The 16491-nt window shown below is 49.8% G+C and overlaps 1 protein-coding gene across 2 annotated transcripts in view; it reads right to left on the bottom strand.

The window, feature by feature from the left end:
* The window catches only part of SFXN5 (sideroflexin 5), a 104323-nt gene that overhangs the window by 1519 nt on the left and 86313 nt on the right, over positions 1–16491 (bottom strand). The gene's annotated exons all lie outside the window — the stretch shown is intronic.

Genomic DNA, 16491 nt, shown 5'->3' with positions numbered 1-16491 from the left:
TCCGCCCGGGATGGATCACAGCTAAGATCTGCCGACCCCTTTCTCTGTCTCCACGAAATCTCCAGCCCTTTCCCAGTTTCTCCCTTCCGCTGGCTTCGCACGAAGCTTTCCCTTGCTCTGCAATCACTCCGAACCTTTGCATCCCTGGGAGGGATCCGTGGCGCTCCCGGTTCCCACGGCAAGCAAAGATCCCGCTCCCAACCGGGACAGGGCACCTTGCAAGACCAGACTTTTAGAAATCCTATACATTGAACTGATGCTGTTGCTGACACAATGCTAGGAACCCACGTTAAAATCGAAATGCTTTTGAAAATGTTTAACCTAGTTAGACAAATTAGCAAAAATTTGTGCAAAACAATTTAGGTATTTAAAATATTCAATGTTTTTAAAAACTGGAAAAACTGTTCTTAGCTTTCAGCTGCAAAAACCCAACAAAATATAACATCAAAGCAATCTTAACATGAGGTGCAACATAACCCTTCAGCAAAGCTGTTAAACAGCTACTGAAGCATCATGGGAAATAGCACTTCATTTATTCAAATGCACATATGTCAGGTTTTTGCACCATATGTCATTCCAAGCTATTTACAGTAATAATTAAATCTTAATCAACGTTTAACCTCTGTAAAATGTTTGAAGGGATCTAATCACCCTTCAGACTGCACTAATGAAGGAGAAATATATAAACATAAAAAGAAAATGATGCATAGATAGCACACCAGAAAGAACAGTAATTGCAAAATTGTATTTCTTTTAAATATAATCAGCAAATTATGTAAAGTAAGCCAACGAGTATTTTAAGTGAAGACATCTTGGGTGTCAGAGGTGTGATCAGCTAATTTTGTACTGCTATCCATAACAGATGTAGCATATTTTCTTTTAGTGCCATTATTAGCAACTTCACCATTTCTTTCTGTGCTGAAACACAAAGTGAAGCATTGTGCCGGGGAGCGTACCCAGCAAAGGTGCAGGAGAGGCGATTCTCACGTACACCGGCACTGACGGGATCCATTTTGAGGGAGGATTAACTCTGATCTGCCTGGCTCTGACGCAGCTTTTCTTCCTATTGTTTTCTTATTTTTCTTCCAGAGACAGAAAGAAAAGCTCTGAGGAACTGGGGCTGGGCGGTTTCACCCACTGGTATGAAAATATCAAGGTGGGAAGTGCTTTAAAATGACTCGGCGCTGGGTGGTCCGAGAGTGACCGCCCGTGCTGGTGTCAGCAGGGCAGCTCGGTCGGAGCAAAAGCCAAGCGACTCCTGGGAAGCCTCCACAGAAAGCTAACGGAGAGCCACCACGCTCCCTCCCTCGCCGGTGGGGGCTGGAGAGGTGGGAGCTCCAAGGGAAGTCCCACCTGCCTTGGTGGGCCCCAGATTAGCGGTCCAAAAGCCAGACCTGCGGGGGGAACCGTTGAGGACTTGGATGTGCCGAGTCGAGGAGAGAGTAGCTCAAGGGTGGTGTGGTGGTACTTGCGCGTGCAAGAGGCTACAGAGCAGAGGAAAGGAGTAATGTTTTGTTCACGCTCTCTTGGGACACAATTCAAAAAGCATTGAGTGAGATCCAAGCTGAACAGCAGGAAGAGTATCCTAGTGGGAAGGAGCAAAGCACTGCAACCAAATGCTTGGGGAAGGTGTGGTGTCTCTGTGGTGGGAAGTTTTCAGCACAAATTAGATGAAACCCATCAAGAATAGTTTAAGCAGAATTGAGCTTGCCTTGGAAGGAGATAGATGAGCTAACTGTTTGTAGGTTCTTTCAGCTTCCTTCCCATGGGTCCGGGAGGGAAACGGCCTCCCTTCCCTGCACGGCTGAGCTCTTCATTCATGGCAAGGCTGTCCACAAGGCTGCTAGACGGGATGGCGTTAGGAGGGACAGGACTGAGGTGTGACAGTTCAGAGACAGATTATGGTGTCTGAGCAGAAGGACGTGGGCATGAATGCCCAATGCAAGATGGACACACGGTCAGGGACTCCTCTGAAGATCTCGAAAGAAGATAGAGTCAGTCACAGGCATTGGTTTGGAGCTGTGTTATTACTGAACTCACCTAAGCCCCTTTCTGAAGCCTGGGAAGATGTGCAATAAATTTGCCGGGAGGTGACTGGTTGAACTGGAGCAATCTCTGCAGGTTCCCCTTCTGGTTGACTTTCGTAAACCAGATATTAAAAACTGCTCTGGAGCCTGAGGTACAGGAGCTCCGAGGGGTGCGTCTGCACCAAGGAGGCAGGTAGAGGAGGGATGCATTCCACAGCAGCACGCGCAAAGCTGTCCAGAAATGTGTAGGGAGTAACTTACTCCTCTCACTGGGAAATCAGAGGTGGAAGAACAGGGAAAAGCACTCAGGTGGTGGGCCACAGATATCAAGACAACATGTCTTGATATTAAGACACAACGTTATTGTGTACCAGTTCTGAATCCCTCAGAGTTTTTTGTTGGAACGTGTCATTTCACCCATTTGGGTGCAGGCTGCTATTCCAGCTGTCCAGCAGCCTGGACCTGCCTGGCCAACCTTCCACTGGACATGGCATTGTAAAACAGATCTGAAGACCACAGAGTTTCTTGTCGAGTTTCTTGTGTCTCAGCTTCAAAGACCTCCCAGCAGGGTCCTTCTCGGTCACGGCCATGCTGGGAACCCCTCTAATGAGGAACGTCTGCCATGGAGGGTGCTCTGAGGAACACGGTCAACCCGGTCGGGACTACCTGCCCCATCCCATATGGGGTGACTTTGTCCTTCCAAACTGAGCGCCCACCATGCGACTGGGTTTGAAGAGTGTCCATCCTCTTCCTCCCAATGAGGTAGGTCTACCTGAGCTGGGGCAGAGGATGGATCCCCTTCCTGGCTCTGGGATGACGGTGCTGAGGTGCCCACCAGAAAAGTGTCTACTTAAACAATGAACCCAGAAGAAGAGAAGTCCAGGAGGAACGCAAGGTCACAACCAGCACACAGGATAAGCACCACGCCAAGAGAGTCCTACAAGGTTTGGGGTAAAAAAAAAAAAAAAAACAACAAAAACCAACAGGCTTTCAGGCTGATGGCTGCATGAGCATCAATCACCCGGTATCCTGACACACCATCATGGGGAAAACACTATCACGAGGCAGCGGGACAATTTCTCCAACCCCCTGTGGGGCTACTGGAAGCTTTGCTGTAGATGCACGGCGATCCTCGCTGGGGACATGGCCAAGGTGCATCTCCAAACTCACCCAAAATTGTGGTTAGCGCTAGCCACAGCCCGTCGCAACACCTGGGAGCCGGTGTGGCCTGAAGGACACTCCTCTTCCCTCTAGCAGATAGCCGAGCGCATGGAGAAAAAAGGGAAAAAAAAAAAAAAAAAAAAAAGACAAGAAACGGTGTCCCCTGACCTTGTTCAAGCAAGTGTTTATAAACCAGCGTCACCCAGGTAATGCAGGCGGGATGACAGCACTGGCTTTTTAGTGGTGCTCCTGACCCGGTGAAATCTATCCCTCCCGGGGAACAAAGCCGCCGTAAAGGGAATCGCCTCTCGCCGTGCCCACCGCGCGCGCCAGCTCTCTTCCCCCCGTCTCTGCCTTGCAGTGGAAGCCTCTCTCCTCTCATCAGCACAGACAAGGCTAATTGGGGTGATAAAGAACTGGCTCCGAGTGCTGGCGTGGGCTGGAGGAACAAATGGTGCGGTGGTCACAGCTGGTGCTGCGGAGACGGAGAGGGAGAGGGTGTGAGGCAGGCTCCCGGCGCCCAAAGTTTCGTCAGCCCATGTTGGATGCGGGGCGGCGAGGTGGGGGGTTGTGTGTGTTTTGCATTCGCTGCTGACACGGGTGTAGCGTACATGCGCGTCCGGTGAAGCAGAAGCAGGCAGAAAGCAGATGCTTTTTGTTTGGGGTTGATACTCATTTCTATCCCAGCTCGGGAAAAGGTGTAGAAAGGAATGTGCTCCTAAGAGTGCAGGGAGAGAGATAGGTCTAGGCTCGCTGCCAGGGATCCTGTAATGATATGGAAGGCAGCTAGGGGAGACAGGAGCAGATGGATTTGGCATACAGCTCATCACTCAGCCAAAAAAAGGGAGGGGGGGGTGGGGGGTGGGGGGGGGGGGGCGAGAAGAAGGAAGAAAGCAGCCGATTTTGGTAGGGGGAGGGTCATGCGGACTGACGGGTGCTGCACCGGGAGGTGGGGGAAGGGAGGATCGGGCTGGTCACCGCGTCTTCTGCTGCTGCCTTGGCTGGGCCAGCGAGGAGACTCGGTGGTGGCCCCGGTTCGGAGCCCAGGAGGACTCTCCCGGCCTTTCCAGCGGCCCTCTGCCACCTCCTCCCGGGCCATCAGACACCAGGGCAGCGGCCAAGGGCAGCGCCAAGACCCACCCAGCCCTGGAAAGGCTCGGTGAGGTGTAACTGCAGTTAATAAACGGCACCACGAAGCCCCTGTGAAGGACCAGCATCTGCTGCTTCCACGGCGGCGGGGGCACAGCGAGACGGAGAGGTGGGGCACCTCCAGCGCCGTTGACAGACTCTGCTCTGCCCCGGGCATCCTCGGTGAAAAATATCACGGTTTTGCTTGGCTAGGTGAGCTACTGCTCCTCAGTCACGCCCCAGTCACCAGGCACCTCTGCTTGGAGCTTGGTGCGGCCATGGTGTGAAAGCACCTCCGTGCAGGTCGACGGAGGCTTCCTTCAAACCTAATGCAACTCTGCTGAGAGGCAGAACCTCATTAAATTTGGTTTAACGTGCTTACTTGGGGTCAAAGATCAACCTGATTGGGTTTTTGACGGCCTTGTTCCCGCGGGAAGACTGCCTAAATGGTCTTCTTTCAGGTATTTCAGATCTTCTTCTCTTCTTTTAATTGACAGTAGCTGAAAGAACGCTGATGGGGGCCAAAATCACAAAGCTGAACCTGTGCTTAATTTTATAAGGCTTTCAAAAATTGGAAAATGTATACTGAATGATTTAAAGACAGCAAGATTTTTTCCTCCTCCGTTCAGGTAAACTCTTTCCAAAGCTTTTGCCAGACATAAAAAATTAAAGTGCTCTCCACAGATCCACTCACTAAGGAATGAGATGAGGAAATCAGTGTTTTCTAAGGAGTGTCTCTTGGAAATGCTACGGGCCTACAAAGGTGACCCAACAGGTGGGGGAATTCGGGAAATGCCCTATCTCACCCCAAAACCTTTTGATTAAATCACAGAAGGTGCTTTTCAAAAGATAGCCAGCCTCTGGTTAAGGAGTCCAAGCAACAGTGGAGATACAAGACCCCACAGTATCCTGCTTCAAAGAGCATCAGCCATCCCCGTGGTTTGCATTTTTCTAAATTCAGATGCTCAGCTTTGCATTTATCTATTTGCTGCACTCAGGAGCTCTCTCCTGCCAGATATTTTCTTTCCATGAAAGTATTCAAAGATTATTAAATCACCTTTGCTAAAATCTATAGACAAAACTCATGCTGCTCCTCTGCAAGGCAGATTATTGTTTGAAATACTGGTGTTAAAGCTCTTTCCTGACCACTTCCCAGTTTTTCCACATAGTTAAAAAAACCTATGTGCCCTCAGAGTGGACATACTGGTTGAGAGATGGTCTCATGACTAATGTACATGGTTACAAATAACTTCATAAATAATTGACACTCAGTTTGCTGGCTGACTCACAAAGCCGGGGGGGAAATGATTTTGAGATAAACCTGAATTCTGTTAGATTTTCCTTCAAAATAATAATAAAAATGAACTTAAGTGTTGACTGGTACAGTTCTCTTCATTTTTCGTTTCTCTCAAGCCTTTTAGACCCCCCCCTTTTTTAAAGAAACATTCCGTTTCCATAGGAAAAAAACCATCGTATCTGGTCAAAATGTTTTTCTCATAAACACACAAACAAGTTATTTGACTCCGTTTCCATCCTTGGTGCTGGCGAAGGTGTTCACAAACTGTGACCAGAGCCTGGGAAGCCCCTGCCGCTGCTCACCAGCCCAGCACCGGCCGTCCCTCCACCCGTCACTGGTCACAACACGGCCGGATCCTGCCCCGCCGGGGATGCGAGAGCCCCACGGCTCGGTGGGAGCCCACTCACGGGTTTGACACCATCCACCTTCCCCCCTCCACCCCCCCCCCAAAAAAAAAAAGCGCTGACTTTGGGGTCGGTGCCGGGAGGGAGGGCTGGACCACCACCCCCCCCCCTCCTCTTCCTTGAAACACAGGGATCAAAGAGCTCGTGCACCTGCGGGTGCAGAGGCACTGAGCGCTTCCCCGGCGAGGGGTTAGAGCCTCCTTTCCCGCCGTCCCTGCTTTGATCATCTCCTTCTGTCCGACACGCCAAGGGATGCAACTGCACCCGGGGACTGACCTTCCCCAAGAGCTCGGGATGCTCCCCGGCCACCACGCTGCCAGGAGCGAGGGCAGACGGGCCGTTCCAGCCGGGGCTGCGCCGAGGAAACCGCTTCGGTGGTCGGGCAGAGCCCGTGCGGGTCGCAAGCGGAGCCCTGCGAGGGCTGCGCGTCCGCCCGGCGCGTCCACGCGACCCGGGGTGGGCAACGATGGGCCCCAGGGCAGAGAAGAGACCACCCGAAGATGTTCTGGGAAGGCAGAGGCTGTGGAAGGAGAAGACCCTACGGGCTGGGAGCCGCTGCACAAGCAAATAGATTAAACCCCTCCGGTGCTCTAGCCCCCTCTATTTAGGGAAAAAGATTAAAATTCGTCACGTACTCCTGCATCAAGACGACCACCACCTGGCTTGTATTTCTGATGAAGTCATGGCACAGCCTCACCCAAGCGATCAGAGCCTACAACCATGGATACCACCAAAGCCCTGATGTTACCGCGCCGGGAGAGCGGCCACACTCACGGAGGAAGAGGTTCCTCTCTCACGTGCTTGGAAGTAAAACAAAGCCAGCAGCAGATAAGGACATCTCAGGACTAAGCAGATAAGAACATCTCAGGACTAAGCAGATAAGAACAAGCTCATGGGTACATTGGATGTATATCCTACCCTTTCACTGCCATAAAAGTGGCTTGATGTGCGATTCAGCGTATGTATAAAGTAAGGAACTATCAAGCAGTTTGGGTAATTGCAAAGTTTCTTATTTGACCACAAATCTGGAACTACTGTCATCTGTCCAGCTGGCGGGTTACCTATTAAATCCCTGCAGTGCAGTAGTTTTGGGGGGGGATTTCACACAAACGGCTCTGAATTCAGAGCCCTGTTTCCAAACAATAAGTTTTCAGGGATATATCGTTTCTCTGCAGACAGTGAACCAGGCAAGCATTGCCTCTGACGGGACCTGTGGCCACCGCATTTACACCAAAGATGTATCTCAGTGCTGCTGCCTAACCTCCGGTTGGACACACCTACAACTGACATTAAAAAGGACCATTGCTTGAAATTAATTCTAATCTCCATTTTCTTCCCCCTCCTTGAAACAATTAAAAGGAGGAAAGTTGGAATATTTGGCTGGTCTGGCTCTTGAGCGTTACCCATTTCAAAAGGTTTTTCTGGTTTTTTTTGCCACGGATGCTTCGACCACCAGCATCCCCCCTCCAGCTCCCTGTAGGACAGGGCAGAAAACAAGAGGTTCTTCTCAGACCAGGCTGGAAAGGGTCTGAACGTGGCACCACGCATGCCCCGCAATGACATCCGTTAGATATAAAGTGTGTCGGTGACGCTGTTAGCGCCACAAGCTATTCACACTCTATCACATCTGCCGACACCTCTGCACCATCCCCTGAAAACGTCACTGCTTTTAGCAAAGCAAGAAATGCAAAGTGTCAGCAGCACCTTGGGCACCATCAGGTTTCTGTATCAAGACGAGCAGGAATATTCCTCATGCCCAACGGATGTTTGGATAGAGATGTGCGATTGCTTTTGAGACAGCTACAAGGCCGAAGATGTTGCTGCCCTCACTGTAAATGGGAACAACTCAGTCCCAAAGCAGAGCAGAAGAGTTTGTAGGATTTACGGGTCAGTTATGGGACAGCAACTTCCACCACTCCACTGATGGACCTGGCAGCGTTGGGTTAACAGTTGGATTTGATGAGCTTAAAGGTCTTTTCCAACATAAATGATTCTATGATCAAGGGTGGGAGTTTTTGACTTCAGCTTCGGGAGTTGCAAATTAGTCTATCACAGCTGCTCTAATGAAAAATAATACTCAGATCAAAAAAAAAAAAAAAAAAAAACCCAAACAATGTGTTAATCAGATGGGAAGAAGGAAAACGTGGCATTTTAGGCTACTGCCCAGCCAGGCTGGAGCAGAGCACGACTGCCCACGTGGCAACGAGCTCCCCTCGCCCAGTGGCACGTTTGTTTCCGGTGCTCTAGAAATGACGGATGATAACAGTGTCAGCAAGGTGGGATGATAATATATGACAGCAGGCACCTAAGGCTGAAAAGTAGCTACAACTGCTCGGCGTGTCCCTGCCTGTCCTGTAACACGCAGTTCAACAGCCGCGTCTCACTCCGGTGCTTCAGCCCCCCGTGTTCACTCACTGCCCCAAACCAGTCCACCAGTAACACACCCGCTCTAACCTCCCAGCTCCCCATGGGAACCCTTCTGGTGTCTCCAGATGACACCGGTGACGAACAGACGTGGTGAGATGAATGCAAGTCACTCCTAGGAGCTGGCTTTGGTTAGGACTGGGCTCACGCGGCTCTCAGACTCTCTCAAGTCTTCCAGCATTATCAACAGATTGAAAGGTCAACCCCCCCACACACACGACATCGTCCCCAAGTCATTGCAAAATTGGGGGTTTGAGTCTTCTGGGGAAGAAGAGGGTTGCCCAGAGCACCAGAAACCTCAAGTATTTAAAAAAAAAAAAAAAAAAAAAACAAAAAAAAACGAACAAAAACAAATAAAGGCTTTGAAACCATAAGGTTTCAAATCGCAATATCAAAAAGAAGTTCTTTCTGTCTGTCTTCCAGAGAAAAGAGACACTTCCAGTTGTCTCTAGCAACCCAGGGAGGCAAAGGGCTCTCCTTCCTTTCGCACAGTCACCGGTACTCAGGAGGGGCCAGCCTGCGTCCCCGGCGAGCACGGCACCTTGCTCCGCAACGCTTCACAGGGGACCAAGGAGTAAGACACGAGTAATACAAACTTACCACCCCCCCAGAGAAATGCAGAAGTGCGAGCACGAGACTGAACAAAGAATCGAAGCGAAGTTGTAGGAGAAAAGCTGAGACCACGGCATGATGTGCCTTCCATGAAGCAAAGAACCACACAGAAGGCCAGTGCAGGAGCTAAGATGCCTTTTCTACTTTACTTTGGAGCAGAAGGTCTGCTCGTGTGTGGGAGATAAGTGCTCACGAAGTCAACCCTCAGTTTGCCACACAAAATTGATTTCTACAGGAGCTCTGGAGAGGTGGATGTTTTAGGCTGGTGCCACAGCAGATACACAGGTGTTCTGACCTCAGGTCACCCATCCCTTCTTCAGGAGATGACTTTCTCCCCAGACATTTTGTGTGCTGTATTCAGTCTATGGCGTGGAGGGCAAAAGAAACTTCTTCCCGGCCTCAAGGAAGAAGCCTCATATTACACGATGCAGACTTTGGGGGGGAACATTCAAGACAACTGATAGGTGGAGAAGTCGTCAGCCCACTTAAAAAATGATCTTGAGAACCTCCAAAATTGCAGAGTTTAGGGTCACTGCTCCTTGCTGGAAGGAAAGGCACTCACAAAAAGAGTTAGAGTCATCTCTCCTCTTCAGAAAGAAAAAAAAACAACCCTACTTTTGAATATGGACATTATGAATGTAGCAAGTTTCCCTTTTGATGAAAACGGGCTATTAGGTCCATTCTGGTAAGAAACCGTCTGACAGTTCTGTCGAGGAAGAGAGATTTGTTGCTCTTTGGTGAGAACATCAAACCCTGCAATTCCCCTGCTATAAAGAAGGAAAAGCGTGATGAGTATTGCAGGATTTAGGAATGGCCTTGCTGCTTTAAAGAGGTTAAGCAAGTTCCTCAGGATCCCAACCTCCATTGTATTCCCTCCTCTTGAAGGACTGACAGCCTCCCTAGAAACAGGCTGCTAGATCCAAATGATTTAAAAAGCAATTACACATAATTATATATACCCGTGCTTGGGAAATATGATTAATAAGGCATTCTCTGTAGTAAGCAAGCACGCTCACAGCAGGCAAGTCTGGACAACTGGCCGCCTTCCTTTGGTCGTATCCTGTATGTCTCCCTTGGAGTAGTCTGAGCTACAGTTGCTTCAGATGAGCTAAAACAATCATCTCTGAGTACGCAGAAAAGGACATACCCTACACCATGCAGAAAGAGAGGGGTAAGCCAGGCAACATCCAGGGAGGAGCTGGGGACAAAACCCGGCTGCACCAAATAAAGAGGCTGATGGCAACCAAGAAAGGGGGCTGAGTTTTCAGGGTGGGCTGGCAGGAAGAGAGGAAAGGTCTTTGTTGTCAGGGCAGGAAGAAAGCAGCAAACCCAAAGGCCTGCAGTGAGGATTGCACAGGGCAGGAGGGGACGGGGACAGCCATCCCCACGGGCTGCCAGCGAGCAGGGCAGGAATCCCCGGGGGGAAGTGCTTCAGGAGGAGCTGCTCTGTTTACAGTAGGTGCTGCTGAAAGGTGTCCTGAAGAAAGACAGCAATTAACAGGCCTGGAAAAAAATGGCTTCTTTCCACAAAGTGCCTTTTAAGTATGTTTTTCGAGCCACTTTAAGGGTTAATGTTTAGCTGTTTATCCGGAGTTGTCGGATGTCAGCTCTTTCTTTTGACTCCTAATGGCTTATAGCCATCAGGAGGTGAAGACTCCTCAAAAGAGATGGTGTCAGGAATGTTTTTTTATGCCCACTAGCACCCACACACCTGCAGGAGCCTGTGCTTGCAGGATAGATAGTTTACATACTTGAACCTGTATCCCAGGGACGGAGATATAAACATGAAACCAGATCCCATCTGACACCGCTGCTGAAGCCCCTGGGCAGTACAAAGGGGTCCTTTCTCCCACACCCACCTCGAATGGCCACAAATAACAGTTCGGTTCAAGCTGTCGTTTCCCAGCAAGAACAAGCTCTGCTGGCCCAGGTTACGATTTTAGGGCCAGATCCTGTAATGTTTTCAGCACCTTTGACTCCCGTGACCGCTGGTCGTGAAACAAAGGCCCACTCTCACGAGCAAGGCTTCAAAAACCAGCTCGGTCACAAATCAAAGCCTCTTGGACAAGGAACATGAGAACAAAGACACAGGCTCCAAATCAATCAGAGCACTGCTCACTCGTGACCTTCCCCAGACGAGAGATGTCATTGAGCCTAATGATTACACCGTGAGGTGCAAACGGGCCGAGAGGTTGTAAATCTAACCACCCCAACGTTTCCTAGGGGCTTGTAAAGAGGGATGGGGGAGCCAGTGCCCCTGGAGACCAGATCTTTCCTCTTCCTCTTGGACAGAAGGACATTTGCTCCCAGAAGTGACTGAGACCTCCCCAGTCCCAACCCATTAGGGAGCGAGTAGGCATGGGAAATGCTTAGATTTTGAGAAAGACTTAGGGAAAATAAAACATCGAAAGGAGAGACGTCCTGATCCAGAAATGTTCTTCGCTTCATGAAACTGGTTCCTTCTCTCCTGGTCATGTCTCCAGTGACCCCACAGCACGAGGAGCTTCGCTCGTGCCAGGATTTGAACCAAAAGGGCACTGCAAGGAAGTATGCCTTGAATTTGGGAAATGGGAGGTGGCCCTGCAACGAGGCAGCTGCTGCATCTGTGAGATTAACCACCCAAGGGTTTGCATCTGGAACTGCTGCTGCATCCAGCCAGACGAGGGCAGAAGGAAATTACTGTGTCACAACATTTTCCCTATCCTCCTGCTGCAGTCCCAGAAAAAGAACTTCAAAGAACATCGGACAGCGTGGGAGCACTGCGGAGTAGCAGCGGGGAGCTACGATACAGTAATGACAATTTGGGGGGGGGGTTTCATAGCCTGGGGGGAGGGAAACAAGGATGTTACGGTCAGGTAGAATTTGGAACTTTGGGTCAGTTTGATTTTTAGAAGCTCCCTGCAGAACCATCAACCGCTGTATTGACGCCCTGCCTGAAGCGAGAGGGAGCTTGAGGCTGTTGGTTCAGCAACTCAGGCTAAAGCACCGCTGGAAGGAGAGAGCACTAATAAGCCTGAAGCATCCCCACGTGTTTAGGAGCACCTTCACCTGGGAGATGTGCTGGAGAAGGGGGTTTAGAGCACGTGAGCCTGCCTGTGTCCTTGCCCTGAATATGCCTGAGCTCCCCCAAAAGCTCTGCTGCCACTTTGACGTGGAAGTTTACAGCATGGAGGGTGGGTCTGACCTTGCAAGCTCTAAAGGAAATACAGCGAAAGCTCTGGGCTTCCTTCTGTCTGTGTCACAATGGAGATGACAGCAGAGAGAGAGAAACTCAGGGTGTGAGCAGGAACTGGGGCAGATCTCTGCAGCCAAGAGCAAGTTAGAGAATTACAGAATGGAATCACGGAATGGTTTGGGTTGGAAGGGACCTTAAAGATCATCTACTTCCAACCCCCCTGTCACGGGCAGGGACACCTTCCACTAGACAGATTGCTCCTGACAGAAGAACCTGTGTAGGAGGCTTACGACGGGTTGGGAACAGTCCATGAGCATCTACAGAGCACAGGAATAACACTGACAATTACTGCAATAGTTAATGATACCAGCTCATCACCAGCCTCTGGAGAGACCCTTCCAGCTCCTGGCACACCTCTCTGCAAGCCTAAGCACAACTGTGAGCCCAGTTAAACCATCTCCAGCCACCTCAATACTTCCAGTAACGCAGCGACTCCTCCGTGCTAGCGGGCTCCTGGGAGCAGCTTTCCTGCGCGACGCAATTAGAAGGAAACTGAAAGTTGTTGAGTGAATCTGCAGCACAGGAAACAAGCTACTGTGATTTTAGATTTGTTTTTTTTTTTTTTTTTCTCTCCTGGTTGCCTTGACAGGAAAGGTTGTTCTGCAGATGCCAGGCTGCCGCGGGGGACAAGGGGGGAGAGCAGCGGAGGTGTAAAGGGAAAGCTGAAGGGGAAGGCCAAGGGGGAAGTGGTGTGTGAAGTCTGGCTCCTCGGGAAACGCTCGCCGGGTCTGCAAACCCTGCCCTGGCAGCTGGCACAGGTGAAGGAAAACCTGAGCTAGGGGCTGAGAAGGGGGGCTAAGCCGGGAAGGCATCGTCTTCTCTTCCGCTTGATGGTCTCAACCAAAGGGGGCTAGTGAGAGCAGGGAAGGGAAGGGGACGTCAGAGAAGTAAATGGCAAAAGCACACCTGTTTCAAACCAAGGGAGATCAAAACCTTGCCCAAAAAATTGGCTGTTTAGCCCAGAGGCAGGTTCAAGTTCACTGCTCATCCCTTAGCGAGCAGCCTCAGGCCAACTCTCCCTGTTTGGCAGACTGCAGTTATGGCACGGTCACCTTCTGGAGATGCACGGGTGAGGATTCCCGCTGTGCTGCGTGACCAAGGTCCCGTCTCTCCGCATGAGCTACTGAGAGCGGGACCGAAATCATGGCTGAGTACTGGGGACGAGCCCCACGGTGCTTTGAGTTGCTCTGGTCTGGAGGTTCATGGCCAAGGTTGTGATTTGATTCGGAGCAGGGAAGGATGTGTCACAAAAAGAGCTGGTGACAAACACTTTGGTCTCCAGACTCCAGGTCTATGCCCAGGCTGACAGCAAGGGTAGGCTCCATCAGAAGCATGGGAGGACAGACGTACCCTTCGCTTGGCGTGCAACAGTCTCTGGCACTTAGAGCAAAGGCTAAGGAGATCTTTGCCTTTCCACTGCTCAGCTGAGGCGTGGTCCTCTCATGGTGCAGGAAGACATGACCCTCCTGTTATGCAAGATGAAGGCCACGGTCCTCGGATGTCAAAACTCAGCTCAGATAAGCCCTATAAATCATGAATCAAATTAACCTAGAGAGGTTAAAATTATTGCACTGCAACTTCCTGAATACTGAGGTCAAGCAGGGCCAGAGCTGCCTGAAAAAAAACACGAACCAGAATCCAGTGTCAGGCTCAGGGACCGCCAGGATGGCACAGCTTGCACCCATGCAGCCAAACTCTTCCCCCCAAAGAGAGAGGCTTTATTCGCTGGGAGCAGTCCCTGGGAATGCTACCCTCCAGCATTAGCTGGGAAGCCAAAACTGATCCAGAGAGGATGCAGACAATTAACCTGGTTGGACACCATGGGCCAGCGACCCAGCTCGGACCCTGCTGGGTTTAGAAGTATAGATGTAGTTTACGATTCCCTTAGGCTATTACTTCTTATAAAAGCTGGGCTAGCAACTTCTATTTGGGTTTTGTGGAACCACATCCAGCCTTTGTGTGTAGTCATGACGGTACCATTCTGCTGTTCCCCAAACGTCACCTCCCTTCCCATCACTTTACCCTTCCAGGTGCAGGACTATGCTCTGGAAGGGGTCACTCCTTTTTGTCCTCCAACCTTTGACAGGAACAAGTCCGTCCTTACTGAAGAACACCAGACACAAACCTTGTTAAGCACTATTCATCTGAAGGCCAGAACAGGGCTTTACACATTTCCAAATATCACAGGTTTTCTCTCCGGCCCGACGTGAAGCACATCAGTATTCAACCACTCAGTATCGTATAAATCCTGAGGGTTTCTGGTCAAGTAAAATAAAGATACTCTTACCTATGTCAACAGTTACTCTGCCAGAAGAGAAACTGGATCAGTACGTAGGAGAGGAACATCAGATGAACCTCTTAATGCTCCAGAAGTCAACGATGGAGCATTGCCTAAGCGTCAACATGAAACCAAACCTTCAGGGCACTGCTCAAATCTTCTGCAGTCTCTGGGAGCCACACAGCACTGAGCTTCCAGCCTCCTGCCAGTCCTTAAGGACCTTGTGCAGCTTCTTTTCTAAGAGGAGTTCCTTCCAAGACCAACCTCCATCCCAAGGGCAGAATTTGGCCAGCACACTCAGGTCGCCAGACCCTCAGGAAACCGTTCCTCAGACCCAGAAGCAAAGACATACCACAGAACTTCTCAATTCTCAAACATTTTTCCCCACGGCAGCTGGCAAATCCTTTCCTTTGCTTCTTATCCAAGTTGGACAAAATTACTGCAGAGAATCCCTCCTGCTCCCCTCCCCCCCCGTGCAATGTAATCCCAAGGGAGAAATGGTTTCATGGGGACCCCCTGCTGTCTTGCATCTGATTTCCCTCCTAAGTATGGTATAGGGAAGCGTCTCGAGGGCTATGGCTGTGACCTCCATACAGCTCTTTTGTCAAGTGCCATTTCATTAAAAAATCAGCCTTTTAACTGTGGACACATTTCAACCTCACCAAATCTGCTAATTATTGACAGTTGGTGAAGAGGAGATTTCACTTGTTCCTCCTGTTAAACTGCATCTAATTAGTAATTACTGGTTCACTGTCATCTTTACTGCAATAATCCCACTGCACATTGGCTCATTAACCTTTTGCTTTTCTAAAGCAGCCTGCCAACAAGATGAAGGCTAAAACAGATTGGAAAACAATAGCTCAGCCTTGGATTTTAGGCTGTTTATTCCCCTTGTCCTGGAGAACCAAAAGGAAGATTATTTTTAAGAAAAGGCTTGCAGCTGAAATCAGCCTAATTCCGGAAGATGGCTTGTTTTGCCCTAACCAGCAACCAAGGCCCTTTAAACTTAACCCATGGTTGAGGGCATGTGTATCGTGGCTCGTGGAGGGGTTTCTCTGCCATCAGCTCTTGCTTCAGCTCCACCTCTCACCTGGGTTTATCCTTCTTTATCAGCCCGATCCAGCACACTGGGCACGGGCCGAGACAAGTTTCGGTGGGTTTGCAGCACCCTGGAAGCCCAACAGCATCCTCCTGGATGCTGAAAAAATGAATGATCCGGATGAGCAGGGCCCAAAGGGTGGAAAATCAGCGGAGCAACCCCATGGTTATTTCTTTTGCTGCTACACTGAATTTCATTTGCACAAGTCCCATTTTCAGTTTGGAACTGTCACAGCTGTTTCTATTGGCAGTGCATAGCTGAGTAGGAGTTGTCAGTGGGGATGCTGCAGGATAGGCGGTTAGAAAAGAGATTCCCCGGGGGGCATGGGAGGCAGTTGGAGGTTGTGGGCTAAATGCATTAACTAGATGTTTCTCCTAAACTTAACAGCAGTGAATTACTTAATGCATATTGATGCATTTAGGTACTTGAGTTAACAGTACATTGGGATGAAAAGTGTATTTCTCAGCATCTTAAGCGTGCTTAGTCGCAAGGACCCGTGTCTTCACAGCTGACACTAGGGCTTTATTTTTATAAGGTGATCTTCAAAACCATAACAGCTAGAAACAAGCTGTAATTCTGGAGCACTGCTGCAGACATCAAAGCGGATCCCATCTGTACAAAATCAAGGAAGGTATACGGTCTTAGCTAGACTAAATACCGACCCAAGAGACAATCTGGATGCATTATCCTTCCCAGTACATGAAAGTTGTTCAGCTCCAGAATTTTCACCTACCTGATATGGGTGTTTCTGTATGCAGCCGGAGCTGAATTCTGATTTCTCTTATGTTATTTTAAAACAGGTGTAACTCTGAAGCAGCTACAGTTG

Source organism: Tyto alba, unplaced genomic scaffold, assembly GCF_018691265.1.
Source record: "Tyto alba isolate M040663 unplaced genomic scaffold, T.alba_DEE_v4.0 Super-Scaffold_6, whole genome shotgun sequence".
In the NCBI taxonomy this organism is placed as follows: Eukaryota; Metazoa; Chordata; class Aves; order Strigiformes; family Tytonidae; genus Tyto; species Tyto alba.
This window is presented reverse-complemented; position numbering and strand designations above follow the sequence as displayed.